Raw genomic sequence first — 13,134 nt, 5'->3', positions numbered from 1 at the left:
AACAGCACCTGGTCCTTGCGGCTTCGCTGACAACAGCGCTTTGGGATTGCTGCGTTTTCTTTTGTTTTACGCGGGGTTTCTCCTTGAAGAGGCCGCGCTTCCTGGACTCTCCTTCATGATCCTCCTCCCACCCGAAGTGCCCTTTGTGTGGGTGAAAGGAATGTAACCCACCCTCAAGGGCTAGCACTTCCTGATGACATATATGGAGAATTAAACGCTATTGCAAGGTGTAAACATTAACTTTAGATCACTGACATGCTTCAGAACTCTGTACTTCCCGGTAGGCTCTCTCTGGCTAAAAAGTGGGTTCATGGTGTTAAATGTTGAATACTCGCGCAGAAACTGCCAAATATTCATTACGGGAGCCCCACCTCCCCCAGACGCTTCTTGAAGTTTAATGTTCCTGGTGAAGAGAACCAGAGATTGGTGATTTCACAGACTTTCCTGGGAAGAAAATAGAAGAAATTCACTCCCACCTCCAGACAATGTGGCTTTTCCCAGATGGAATTTATTGTGCAAAGCTGCACACAAATAAAAGAAACTTTTGATGAATTTGATTTAATGTTTACAAAGTATATTTCTTAAACAGACTTTTTCCTATTGAAAATTTCCATTGTGGTCCTGGAAAAAGATCAAGGTCAGTTCTTACTAAATAAGCCTATTTGATGCAAACTTCCGTGTCAGTCCAGCAAAAGCAATTATGAAGCATTCGGCGTGGGAGAAACAGCCCTCACCCCACTCAGGACTGTGAACCTGGTGAACTCCGTCGGCGGCAACATCCAGTTTCTTTTCTCAGCTCACTGTTTTTCTCTCTGGGTCTTCAATATCTCGTTCATGAAGGGGTCACCCCCGTGCTCACCAACAGGCGACTCCCATCATGCCAGCACGGCAAAGCACTCATCTACAACAGGGAGCAAATGTAGGCTAGGGACATTTTTTTTTCTTTCTAATTATGGAGTGAAAGATTTCTTCCCAGCTAAAAAGAAGATATTGGGGGTGGAGTTCCCACGCAGCCAACATTACATTATGGAAGCTGTTGCCAAGCTTTCTCACGTGAAGAGCGGTCCCAAAATAGAGAATTCTGCAAGGTATTCCCCTGAAACGGTGCTTCCCAAGCAATGAACCATGAACCCCTTGCAACTTCAGAAGCTTGCATTTATTTTCTTAAAGGACACAAGACAGTTCCTACGGAAAGGGAGGGAGGTGAGGTCTTGGATTTTTAGTTTTTACATTACAATAAGAGATTTTTACTTGAAAATGTTGTGAAGCAGTGCAATTTAAAAAAAAAAAAAAAGAGCAGCATGGCCTCATTAAGGAACTGGCAGTCTGATAGGGATGTAGGTCAAGTTGACAGAAGAAAAACAGTGAAAATATTCAGGACTTCAAAATAATACTGGAAACAGGTATTTGTATACGTGTAGACTCTAGTATATAAATACACACACACACACACACACACACACACACAGAGATGGACAGATTTCCTGCCTATTTACTAAACCGAATGCAGATAGTGAGGTTAGTTGCGAAGTCTAGTGGAGAAGCTGCTGCTTGAATTGATATTTTCAACTTGGTAAATGTTATTTCGTTCATTCATTCAACAAAGCATCTTCCCTAGATCACCCACCAGGACTAGGAGGTGTCTCAAACAAGTAAGGACAGCCGCCGCCTGGAAGATAAGTTCAGTCTGTTGTGCGAGCACACACATCTATCTGGTATGAGCTACTTTACCAGGTGGGGGTAAAAATGTACTGTACCGCTCACATTTCCCAGTTAAACACGTCGGCCCCCACATGCAGTTTTACCCACAGAGTCTCGCATGAGCCTCTCCCGTGCGGTGAGCCCCAGGCCTTGGACCCCAAGGTCACAATAGCTCTCTTATTTCATACTCATGCACCCAGCCATTGATTCCCCAAGCATGAATCCAGGTCCAGGTGGCCGGGTCCAGGCATGGCTCCAGTTTCAGGCCAAACTGTGACTGGTGATTTTTTAAAATTATGCCAGCCCAGTATCTCCCACCTTCCTGGGGGCCTGGGTTCTTACTCCCACGAGCAGAACTCCGCTGGGGCCACCGGGGCTCACTCCAAGGTCTCTCACTTAAAAACAGGGGCTGTTGTAAGGGTCTTCGTTTCTTCCCTCTCAAAAAATCCTTGTGTTCCTTATGGCAAACCCTGCCTCCTTTCCCCAGCGTTATAGATTCCCAAGAGAAGAACAGCCTTTGTGAAGACAGAGAAAAAGCAAATGCAGAGACGATTAAGGGAGTCAGCTCCTCTCACTTGCCCAATCAAGGAGGTTGCTTGCTCCACCTCCACACGGCAAACGGAAGGAAGTCCAACGATGTTTGTCCCGTAATTAGGAAGATCTGCTTCACAGCGGCCTGCTGCCCACTCTCAGATTCTCAGGAGCTCGGCAGTTTTTAAAAATTCCGTCTCACCAGCATGCCACGCACACAAATGACCAAGCCATTGCAATTGTGGTAGACGTTACACACAAAAAGCACGAGGGGACGAGGATGCAGAAAGCAGGGGGAGCCGCGCCCTGTGCTAGTGGGGGAGGGAACCACGGGTGCAGAGGAGGGCGTTCCGCGTGGGAACGAAATCTAGGGTTAGGCCCGGGGGTGAGGAGATGTTAGCCAGCTAGGTAGAGGAGCAGGGGTGAGTGGGAGACTGCGGAGAGAGGGAGCTGGATTGTTCAGAAAACCAAAACACCCACACGAAATGATGCAAAATCAGGCTGGAGTGTGCGGCCCGGGCCAGAGCCTAGAGCTGTGTAGAGACTTACCCAATGCGGGCTGAGGAGTGCGTGTGCTTGCAGCTCCCACGAGGGAAAGGTGCAGGGCCCTGGGCTAGCTGAACTTGGAATGGGGGTCCATGCAGCTGGGACAAGGTCTCTGTTGGCCCTGGCAGTAGAAATCCAAGAATAGTGTCGGGGGTGACCAAGATCCTGGTTTTCCTAGGACAGTCCTGGCTTATTCTTATTGCCATTCCTCCTTTCACTATGGAAAACATCCAGGCTTACAACGCTCCAATGGTTTGTAATAATAATAATTTTATGATGATAGTGATAATAATAAAATGCACAGAAGAGGAGAAAGAACAAGAGAATGAAGCAAAACATTATAAATTGGAGAATCTGGGTTTATTAGTTTCCTTCTGCTGCTGTGACAAATCACCACCTATGTAGTAGTTTAAAATAAATACATTCTCTTTCTCTTCTTTTTGAGGCACAGTTTCACTCTGTCACCCAGGCTGGAGTGCAGTGGCACAATCTCGGCTCACTCCAACCTCTGCCTCCCGGGTTCAAGTGATTATCCTGCATCAGCCTCCTGAGTAGCTACAGGCACAGGCCACCACACGCGGCTAATTTTCGCATTATTAGTAAAGGCAGGGTTTCGTCATGTTGGTCAGGCTGGTCTCAAACTCCTGACCCCAGGCGATCCGTCCACCTTGGCCTCCCAAAGTGCTGGGATTATAGGCGTGAGCCACTGCGCCCAGCCATAGATGTATTCTCTTATGACTCTTGAGGTCAGAAGTCTAAAGTCTATTTCAGTGGACTAAAGCCAAGGGTCAGCAGGGCTGGACTGCCTTCTGGAGGCATGAAGGGGAGACTCTGTTTTCCTGCCTTTTCAGTGTCGAATGGCTCTAGCATTCCTTGAGTTATGGGCCCTTCCTCCATCTTCCGGATGCCTCGATCTGACCTCAGCCTCTGCGGCCACATTGCCTTCTCCTCATCTGTCACAAATCTCCCTCTGCCACCTGCTGATAAAGCCACTTTTACTACATCTGGGGACCAGCCTGATAGTCCAAGAGATTCTCCCCATCTTGGGATTCTTGGCATAAGCACACTGGCAAAGTCCCTTTAGCTGTGTAAGGGAACATCCAGGAATTAGAACCTGAATGTCACTGGGGGCTATTATTCATCTTACCACGCTGGGTCAAGGAGATACATGAGAGCTTCATAGTTACCTATTTTTTGTGAGCTAGAAATTACTGAAACGTAAAATGTTTTAAAGGATGAACAGGCGTGGAAGATAAATTATATGCTCACTCTAATAAAGGGCAGAACTTCCCTCTCCCCAGCCGCCTTAATCCTCTTCTCCCTTAATTGTATGAAAAACTCTTAGTAGATCATACAGGTACAACATCATCTAATCCAAACATGCCCATGCACTTGTTGAATTTTATTTTAAAGGCAAATGCTAACACAACATGATCCCCACTGCTATCTTTCTTAAAGGCTGAGGCAAATCTTTAAGTTTCCCAGCAGTGAAATTTATAAATTTAACATAGTCAGAGAAGGCAACCTTCTACACTCTCACAAAGACTCTAATAATTAAAGAGGCAGGAAGGAGTCTCTAGAGCTTTTTAAGATTACTATTTAAACATGCTTTCCTCCTCAGCGAAGGAACGATCCAATGCAGTTATAAATGCCTCTTTGCGTCTGCTCATGATCTCTGCACATTGCCACATATTTACGCAGGCCTGCAACTTGAGATTCCGCATGCTTATTTCAATAACTCAAGGATCTTTTGCTGGCCAAGGCTCATGTCCTCTCATATCTACACAGGGAAGGTTTTTCTTTCTGTCTCCTTTCATCCAAATTGCTCATGCCTCCTACCTCCTGAGCCCACTTGTGTCATCGTTATCGGTATAATGGTATTATTATCGCCAGTCACGCTAATAGCCTTAACTAAGACCTTTCTGGGGAAAGGGCCGGAGGCACATGGAGGAGAAGAGGTGTGTGAACCATGGCTCCAAAGGGCTAAAGAGCTGCCCCCTACAGGGTTCTGCACCCACCACCTCCCCTGGCACGACCAGCACTCGGATGAGTAGAGATGAAAGCTAAGTGATGTTCCCTATTGCAGACACTTGAGACACAGCCATCAGGGCTGGAAGAAGAATCTGGAAAAGGAGGCAAGGCTTAAGGGGGAACAATAAAGGGAAACCCCAGGAAACAAAAGGAAACTGAGCTCCAGGTGGAAGTCAGACAAAACTGGGCGTGGAGCCCTGCTTCAGACAGCTTTTGAGGCAGGTGGAAACAGAAACTCAGGTGTGAGGAAAACAGCTCCATTCTAGTTACGGACAGGACAAGTACATCGCAAAATATTTGAAAACCAATACACAGCAATTTCCTGAAGAAAAGGAATAGAATTACAAAAGAAAAGGTGGAGTGAAGGGGGGCACTTTGACAAATGGCCACATTTTCATTTGGACTTAAAACATTGAAAGACTGACTGGACAAATAAAAGTGGGATATCAAAAGGTAGTATATAAAGATACTTTGCAACTTGTTTCTTTATATTTCCATAAAAGAAGGAAGTCCTGAGAATTTTGGCTGCAGCTATTTTTATTATGCAAGAACTCATGTTTTGCTTCTTGTCACTGGGCAGATTGGCAGATTACCGTCTGTGATATACACAGAGCCACCTTGCCTCAGTTCAAAAGGCATTTGCTTCCCAGACCTGCGTTCCTTCAGACTCCATCCACAAGTTTCTTCTTCCATGATCTTCCCTAAGTTCAAGCAGCAAAAAATGATATGCATCACTGAATTCGAATATTTTGATCTTCTCATTCAACTGTTTCATACCAATTCTGCCAGTTTCAGAAGAAAGGCACCTGGTGACGGCTACCCACACTCCAGACCTCTCCCCGCTGATCCTTTAAGAAAACCCTAGGTGCTGTCAAGACCAGGTCGCCATGAATGCAAGTGGATTGTCAACGAAGGAGAACAAATGTCTCACTGCCCACTACTTTGATGCAATCATCCACATTCAGATTTCTGTCATTATTTTATTTAATTATTTTATACAATTACAGAGGAGGCTCATTTCTTGAGCCGTTAGCCAGCACATCTTGATTTTATTCTAGGTTTAAGGAACTCTTAGGTAACCAGTGAGACTTTAACCTTCTGCCTTCTTAAACCTTCACCTCTTCCCACATCAAAACCACCATCTTATACAGTTGATGAGTTGGCTCTGCTGACAGGCTTTCTTAATAATCTTTACTGACCTGCAGGATGTTTCAGCCAGGTACTTGCAAGCTGGAGGTGGACCCTGGCTTTATCTGATCGTGTGTCCAGACAAGTTGTGACTCTTTCCTTTCAGTTGCTTTCACACCTCCCAGAGAGAAGGCTTAAATCCCCAGCCTTTCATATATGCCTGTCCTCTCGTTTGAAAACTAAAGCAAGCTTCGTTTCCCTCCTCCTCCTTACTTTCTCTTCCTTCTTTTTTAGTTTTTTCCTCCTTTCTCTTCTTCATACAAAAAGACCCTTTGGTTCGTGAATGGAAAAAGGGCAACTGTGGTTTTCTAGAGGCACAAGAACATGGAGCTCAGAGTCAGTGTTACTGACAATATTTTACAGAATGACCTTTTCCATTCACACGTTAATGTTCTAACAGCAAAGCTTTAGCTAATCTGAAAGGGCAGTGGGATTGGAGCTCCCAGTCCCTGCAGGGAGGCTGGTAAAGATGGCTGCTATGCTGGCAAAGAGCAGCCTAGGCGTGGTTGTTTCTGGAGACACATTTGTGGGGATTCTTCCAGATACATCAAGTAAAGGTCCATGGAAGTCTCTTGAAACAGGAGAAATGGCTGCTGTGCATTTTAACTGGTAAGAGGCGCTGAGAGCAACACTTGATTCTGAAATACAGGCACGTCTATAGCAAAGCACTCAAAACACAGAGTGAACTTACCACTGTTAAACAATTGATTTATAAACCCAGTTTTCAAATTAGCCACCCCACTGGGTCCTCTATACACACAACTACCTTATGAAATTCAAACAGCTCTTGTTTGGCTGGGTGTGGTGGCTAGTGCTGTAATCCCAGCACTGTGGGAGGCCAAGGGAGGACTGCTTTAGCCCAGGAGTTTGAGACCAGCCTGGGCAACATGGCAAGACCCATACAATATTTTAAAAATTAGCCAGGCATCATGGTGCATGCCTCTAGTTCCAGCTTCTCAAGAGGCTGAGGTGGGAGCATCACTTGAGCCCAGGAGGTTGAGACTGCAGTGAGCTATGATCACACCACTGCACTCCAGCCTAGGGAAGAGTGAGACCCCGTCTCCAAAACCAAACAAATTTACAAACAAATAGCTTTTGCTTAAACTATATCAAATTTTAGAGTCCTGAACTCTCACATTTCATATTAATCATCAAGCAAAGTCTTAACAATAACACCCAGAGTTCATTAAATCCTTCTCGGGTTCGTACCCGACAGCACTCTAGCTACATATTCTCTCATCCTGGCCTTGCAATGGCCTTGTGAAGTGGGTGCGTCATCAACTTCATTTTTCAGAGGGGGACCCAGCTCATGAGGAGAAAGGAGGATTTGACCCTAGGTCATTTTCAGGACACTCCCATGACCTTGAGTTTGAATAGTATGTCCTATCTACGGCTGCCGTAGCAAAGTGCACAGGCTGGTGGCTTCAACCACACCCTGCCTTCTCTCCCGATTCTGGAGGCTCGTGGTGTGCAGGGTTCCTCTGTAGGCTAGAGGGAGAATCTGTCCCACGTCCCTCTTCCACCTTCTGATGTTTTCTGTCAATATCTGGTGCTCCTTGGCCTGAAGAAGCTTCACCCCATCTCTGCCTTGACGTCCACACGCACTCTCCCCATATGCACGCCTGGATCTAAATTTCCCTTTTTTATGCAGACACCCGTCATGTTGGATTAGAGACTCATTCCCACTTCACTATGAGGCCATCTTAACTGATCACTGTCAGGACTCTATTTCCAAATCAAGTCACATCCTGAGGTTCTGGGAGTTAGAACCTCAGTATATGAAGTTGGGGCAAGTGCAATTCAATCCATAACATACTTTGAGATGCTCAGGGAAAAAGTTCATCTCACTGCTGTGATGATTAATGTTAGGGGTTAACTTGATTGCATTAAGGGATGCCTAGATGGCTAGTAAAGCGCTGTTTCTGAGTGTACCTATGACGGTGTGACCAGAGGAGACTGACATTTAAGTCAGTGAACTGGGAGAGGAAGACCCAGCACCAATGTGGGTGGACACCATTGAATCAGCTGACAGAAGACGGTGGGAGAAGCTTGCTGGCTGAGTCTTCTGGCTCTTCCTTCCTCCTGTGCCAGATGCTTGATTCCACTCCTCCCACCCTTGGACCTCAGATTCCAAGTTCTTTGGCCTTTGGACCCTGGAACTTGCACCAGTGGCTTCCCAGGGGCCCTCAAATCTTCAGCTGCAGACTGAAGGCTGCCCTGTCAGCTTCCTTGGTTTTGAGGCTTTCCAGCTTGGACTGAGCCACCACCCGTTTCTCTTCCCCCAGCTTGCAGACGGCCTATCGTGGGACTTTGCCTTGTAATTGTATGAGCCAATTCTCCCTAATAAACTCCTTTTCCTATACACATATATCCTATTGGCTCTGTCCCTTTGGAGAACACTAACTAACAATTGCCACAGTTCCTAGCATCTTCCCAACTACTCACCACCCCTCTGCACACCGGCCTCCCCTGGGCCTGACCTCCTAAGCAGGGCTCATTCTGTGCATCCCGCTTTGAACCGTCCCCAACATGTTAAAACCTGCCTTTCACAGCTGCACTGTCTGATAACCTACAGAGTTTGTACTGAAACAGCCTAGAGGCAAACTTGTCCTCCCTGATTTCTTAACTCCAATGAGTGAACGTCTAACTGCTGAGAAATCTGGGACAAGGGAGAGAGGAGACCGTCTTACTGGTACCTTTAACCCACGGACCAAGGCCACTGCCTCCCACCTTTCTGGTACTTTTAACCCACTGGTCAAGGCCACCACCTACACACTGTACCAGCTCCCAGCCATGAATCATGCCCATCTCCGCTTTTTCTAACTTGAAGGCTGCGCTGTGCTCCTTTCATCTCCCTTGCAACTGTTGCATCGAAATCATCTTTCGTCATCCCTGGTACTTGAAATGTGCCAAACTTTCCTACCAGTAAGTCAAACACTCCTTAGAATCCACCTGCCTTAAGAATTAGTCAACCCTTAAAATTTGCTGCCATGAGGTATCCATGATGTGAGCTGTATTGGTTCTGAGACTGTAGATGGTAAAGCCTTCGTAAGATCCTCTTTCACTTGGATAGTAATTGCTGTAAGGTACCACTGATCACTCGGTTCAGGTCCTCAAATCATGGTGACAGTGGTTGAAGGAGCTAATGCATGAGGGTCCACTAGAGAACACACAATGCTTTTGACAGGCAAACCCTCCAACCCCCGCCATGCACTTGACAGAGGGAACAGGGCAGCTTGGAGTTTTCCATTTTCACGGGACTCCTTTTGGAGACAGGTTCTGTATTAGTTCCTTTTCACGCTGCTGATAAACACATACCCAAGAATGGGCAATTTACGAAAGAAAGAGGTATTGGACTTATAGTTTCACATGGCTGGAGAGGCCTCACGATCATGGCAGAAGGCAAGGAGGAGCAAGTCACATCATATGTGGATGGCAGCAGGCAAAGAAAGAAAGCTTGTGCAGATAAACTTCCTTTTTTTTTTTTTTTTTTTTTTGAGACATAGTCTTGCACTGTCACCCAGGCTGGAGTGCAAAGACGCAATCTCGGCTCACTGCAAACTCTGCCTCCCAGGTGCAAAAACTTATCCTGCCTCAGCCTCCTGAGTAGCTAGGATTACAGGTGCCCACTACCACACCCAGCTAATTTTTGTATTTTTAGTAGAGACAGGGTTTCACCATTTTGTCCAGGCTGATCTCAAACTCCTGTCCTCGTGATCTGCTAGCCTCAGCCTCCCAAAGTGCTGGGATTACAGGCATGAGCCACCACACCCAGCCCAAAAGCCCCATATTTAAAACCATCAGATCTTGTGAGACCTGTTCACTATCACGAGAACAGCATGGGAAAGACCTGCCCTGTGACTGAATCATCACCCACTGGGTCCCTCGCACAACACGTGGGGATTATGGGATCTACAAGATGAGATTTGGGTAGGGCCGCAGAGCCCAACCATCTCAGGTTCTGACTATAAACTCTTCATTCAGGACTCACAGAATCTAGGACCTTTTAATTCTCAAACAGAATTTTAACCTTGCCACTTACAAGGCTCATCTACTAAATAAAATCACTATGCCCACTCCCTTTTTGGTGAAAAACATCAGGGTCACCAAGTAAAATAGTAAGTTTCTTTCTTAGTTCATTCCTGCTGCTATAGCAAAACACCTTAGACTGGGTCATTTATAAACAACAGAAATGTATTGCTCACAGTCCCGGAGGCTGGGAAGTTCAAGATCAAAGTGCTGGCAGATTCAGCATCTGATGAGAACCTATTTCTCACAGATGGCACTGTCTGGGTATCCTCACAGGGCAGAAGGGCAAAAAGGCCGAGCAGCTCTTTGAAGCTTTTTTATAAGGGCACTAATCCCATTTATGAGAATGAAGCCCTTGTGATCTGATCACCTCCTGCAGGCCCTGTTTCTTAATACTCTTGCAGTAAGAGTTAAGTTTCAACATGAATTTTGGAGAGAAACAAACATCCAGACCATAGCAGATTATATGCAATCATCTAAGATAGTTCTAAGAAACAGAATACAATTTTTCTTCTTCTTCTCCTTATTATTATTTTTTGAAATGGAGTCTTGCTCTGTCACCCAGGCTGGAGTGAAATGGCACGATCTCGGCTCACTGCAGCCTCCACATCCCAGGTTCAAGTGATTCTCCTGCCTCAGCCTCTGGAGCAGCTGAGATTTCAGGCATGTACCACCACATCTGGCTAATTTTTGTATTTTTAGTAGAGATGGAGTTTCCTCATGTTGGCCAGGCTGGTCTCAAACTCCTGACCTGAAGTGATCCACCCACCTTGGCCTCCCAAAGTGCTGGGATTACAGGTGTGAACCTCGGCGTACAGCCAAAAATAGAATACAATTATTAAAAAGGTGTCTCATCCACGACCTTTGATAGTAGTGAGGGGAAGGATAAAGAAAAACACATGTTCTTGTGCATTAACCATTGAAAGTTCTATAAATTATTAGGATGAATCCATTGTACTTCTCGATGTTTAATTTGTTCTTCCAATGCTATTTAACATATTGCTTTTAAAATAGGACATCTTTTGGCTCATGCTTGTAATCCCAGCACTTTGGGAGGCCAAGGCAGGCAGATAACTTAAGATCAGGAGTTCGAGACCAGCCTGGCCAACATGGTGAAACCTTGTCTCCACTAAAAACACAAAGAATTTAGCCAGGTGTTGTGGCAGTTTCCTGTAATCCCAGCCACTCAGGAGGCTAAGGCAGGAGAATCACCTGAACCCAGGAAGTGGAGGTGGCAGTGTACCAAGATCATGCCACTCCACTCCAGCCTGAAGTGCTGGAGTGACTTTTAGGCAGAATGAGACTCTATCTAAAAAAACAAACAAATAGAAGAGCACGTCTTTCTGAAAATGTTCTTTTAGAGGTATGCTATTTTTTTTTTAATTTTAGGTTCAGGGGTACATGTGAAGGTTTGTTACATAGGTAAACTAGTGTCACAGAGGTTTCTTGCACAGATTATTTCATCACCCAGGTGTTAAGCCTAGTATCAAATCGTTATCTTTTCTCTCCATTCTCCCACCCTCCATTCTCAAGTAGGCCCAAGTGTCTGTTGTTCCCTTCTTCGTATTCATGAGTTCTCATTCTTTAGCTGCCACTTATAAGTGAGAAAATGTGGCATTTGGTTTTCTGTTCCTGTGTTAGTTTGTTAAAGATAACGGCCTCCAGCTCCATTCATGTTCCCTTAAAAGACATGATCTCATTCTTTTTTATAGCTGCATAGTATTTCATGGTGTATATGACTACATTTTCTTTTTCCAACCTGTCATTGATGGGCATTTAGGTTGATTCCATGTCTTTGGTATTTTGAATAATGCTGCAGTGAACATTCGTGGGCCTGTGTCTTTATAGTAGAATAATTTGTATTCCTTTGGGTATATACTCAATAATGGGATTGCTGGATCAAATAGTAGTTCTGTTTTTAGCTCTTTGATGAATTGCCACACTGCTTTCCACAATGGTTGAACTAATTTACACTCCCACCAACAGTGGATAAGTGTTCCCTTTTCTCTGCAACCTCACCAGCATCTGTTATTTTTTACTTTTTAGTAATAGCCATTCTGACTGATGTGAGATGATATCTCATTGTGCCTTTGGTTTGCATTTCTCTAATGATCAGTGATATTAAGCTGATAACTGTAATGTTAATGTCCACTGCAAAACCCAGAATGCTCAATCAGAGATAGTTAAGTCATTGTCTATAATATTGAATCCATCTGTCCTCTCTTTCTTTTTGGTTCATCCATAAATCCACAGAATGAGCCCCTCCACACAGGCCATCTCACAGGTGGTCTCTGCTCCATCAGGATCGTGATTCACGATTGTCTTTTTTCTCTGTCGCCCTGCAATCTCCGGGACTCACCTGGGTCATTGGTCCCTTTGCTCCTTGTTTGTTAGGATCTAAACCTCTACAGCAAATGGACCATGTGCAGGTGGTGTCGGAAAGTGGGGAAAGTGTGGCCACACCTGCCCAAAAGACCAGCAGCAGAAGCCACTGTCATTCCCCTTGCTTCTCAGTGGCATGCTGGCCTCACCACCTCCACTTCACTTAGCATTTTTAAAATTTTTAAATCACTTTTAGCTCCTCCTCTCCCTCCTTAAAAATTTATTTTAAAATGCAGGAGGAAATTCCAAGGAGGGCAATGCGTGTCCTTTCTAATTAATGTTATAATAAAATGGTATCTTTTTATTCATTTTTCTATAAGCACACATTCACATATATACACGTGATTAAATTGCATATCAGCTCTGCCCATCTATGAAACATTCTTCTCTTTGAAACAGTCATAGGCTCTGACTGGAGTTCCATTTCACCCAACGCCAGCGTTCCAGCAGTGTTCTACTGTATACCTGTGCACAGTGCCCCCTTATATATGTATATTTATAATTATATATTCAAATTCATGCACATACACACACTTTTTGTCTGGATCACTCAAAATAAAATACGCTTGAAGTAAAGTCACCTTAAGAGTAAAAAATCAAATTGGAGAAAGACAAAGTTAATAACCTGACTCATGGCTATCAAAAGACAGTAGGATCTTTTTAGCAAATGTGCCTTTTTCAGTGGCCTCAGATAATTTCTAAGTGCTTATTACCCATCTGAGCATG

The sequence above is a fragment of the Aotus nancymaae genome, unplaced genomic scaffold (assembly GCF_030222135.1).
Source record: "Aotus nancymaae isolate 86718 unplaced genomic scaffold, 86718_ANA_hifiasm-v0.15.2.pri h1tg000044l, whole genome shotgun sequence".
Lineage (NCBI taxonomy): Eukaryota > Metazoa > Chordata > Mammalia > Primates > Aotidae > Aotus > Aotus nancymaae.
Note: the sequence above shows the minus strand (reverse complement) of the source record.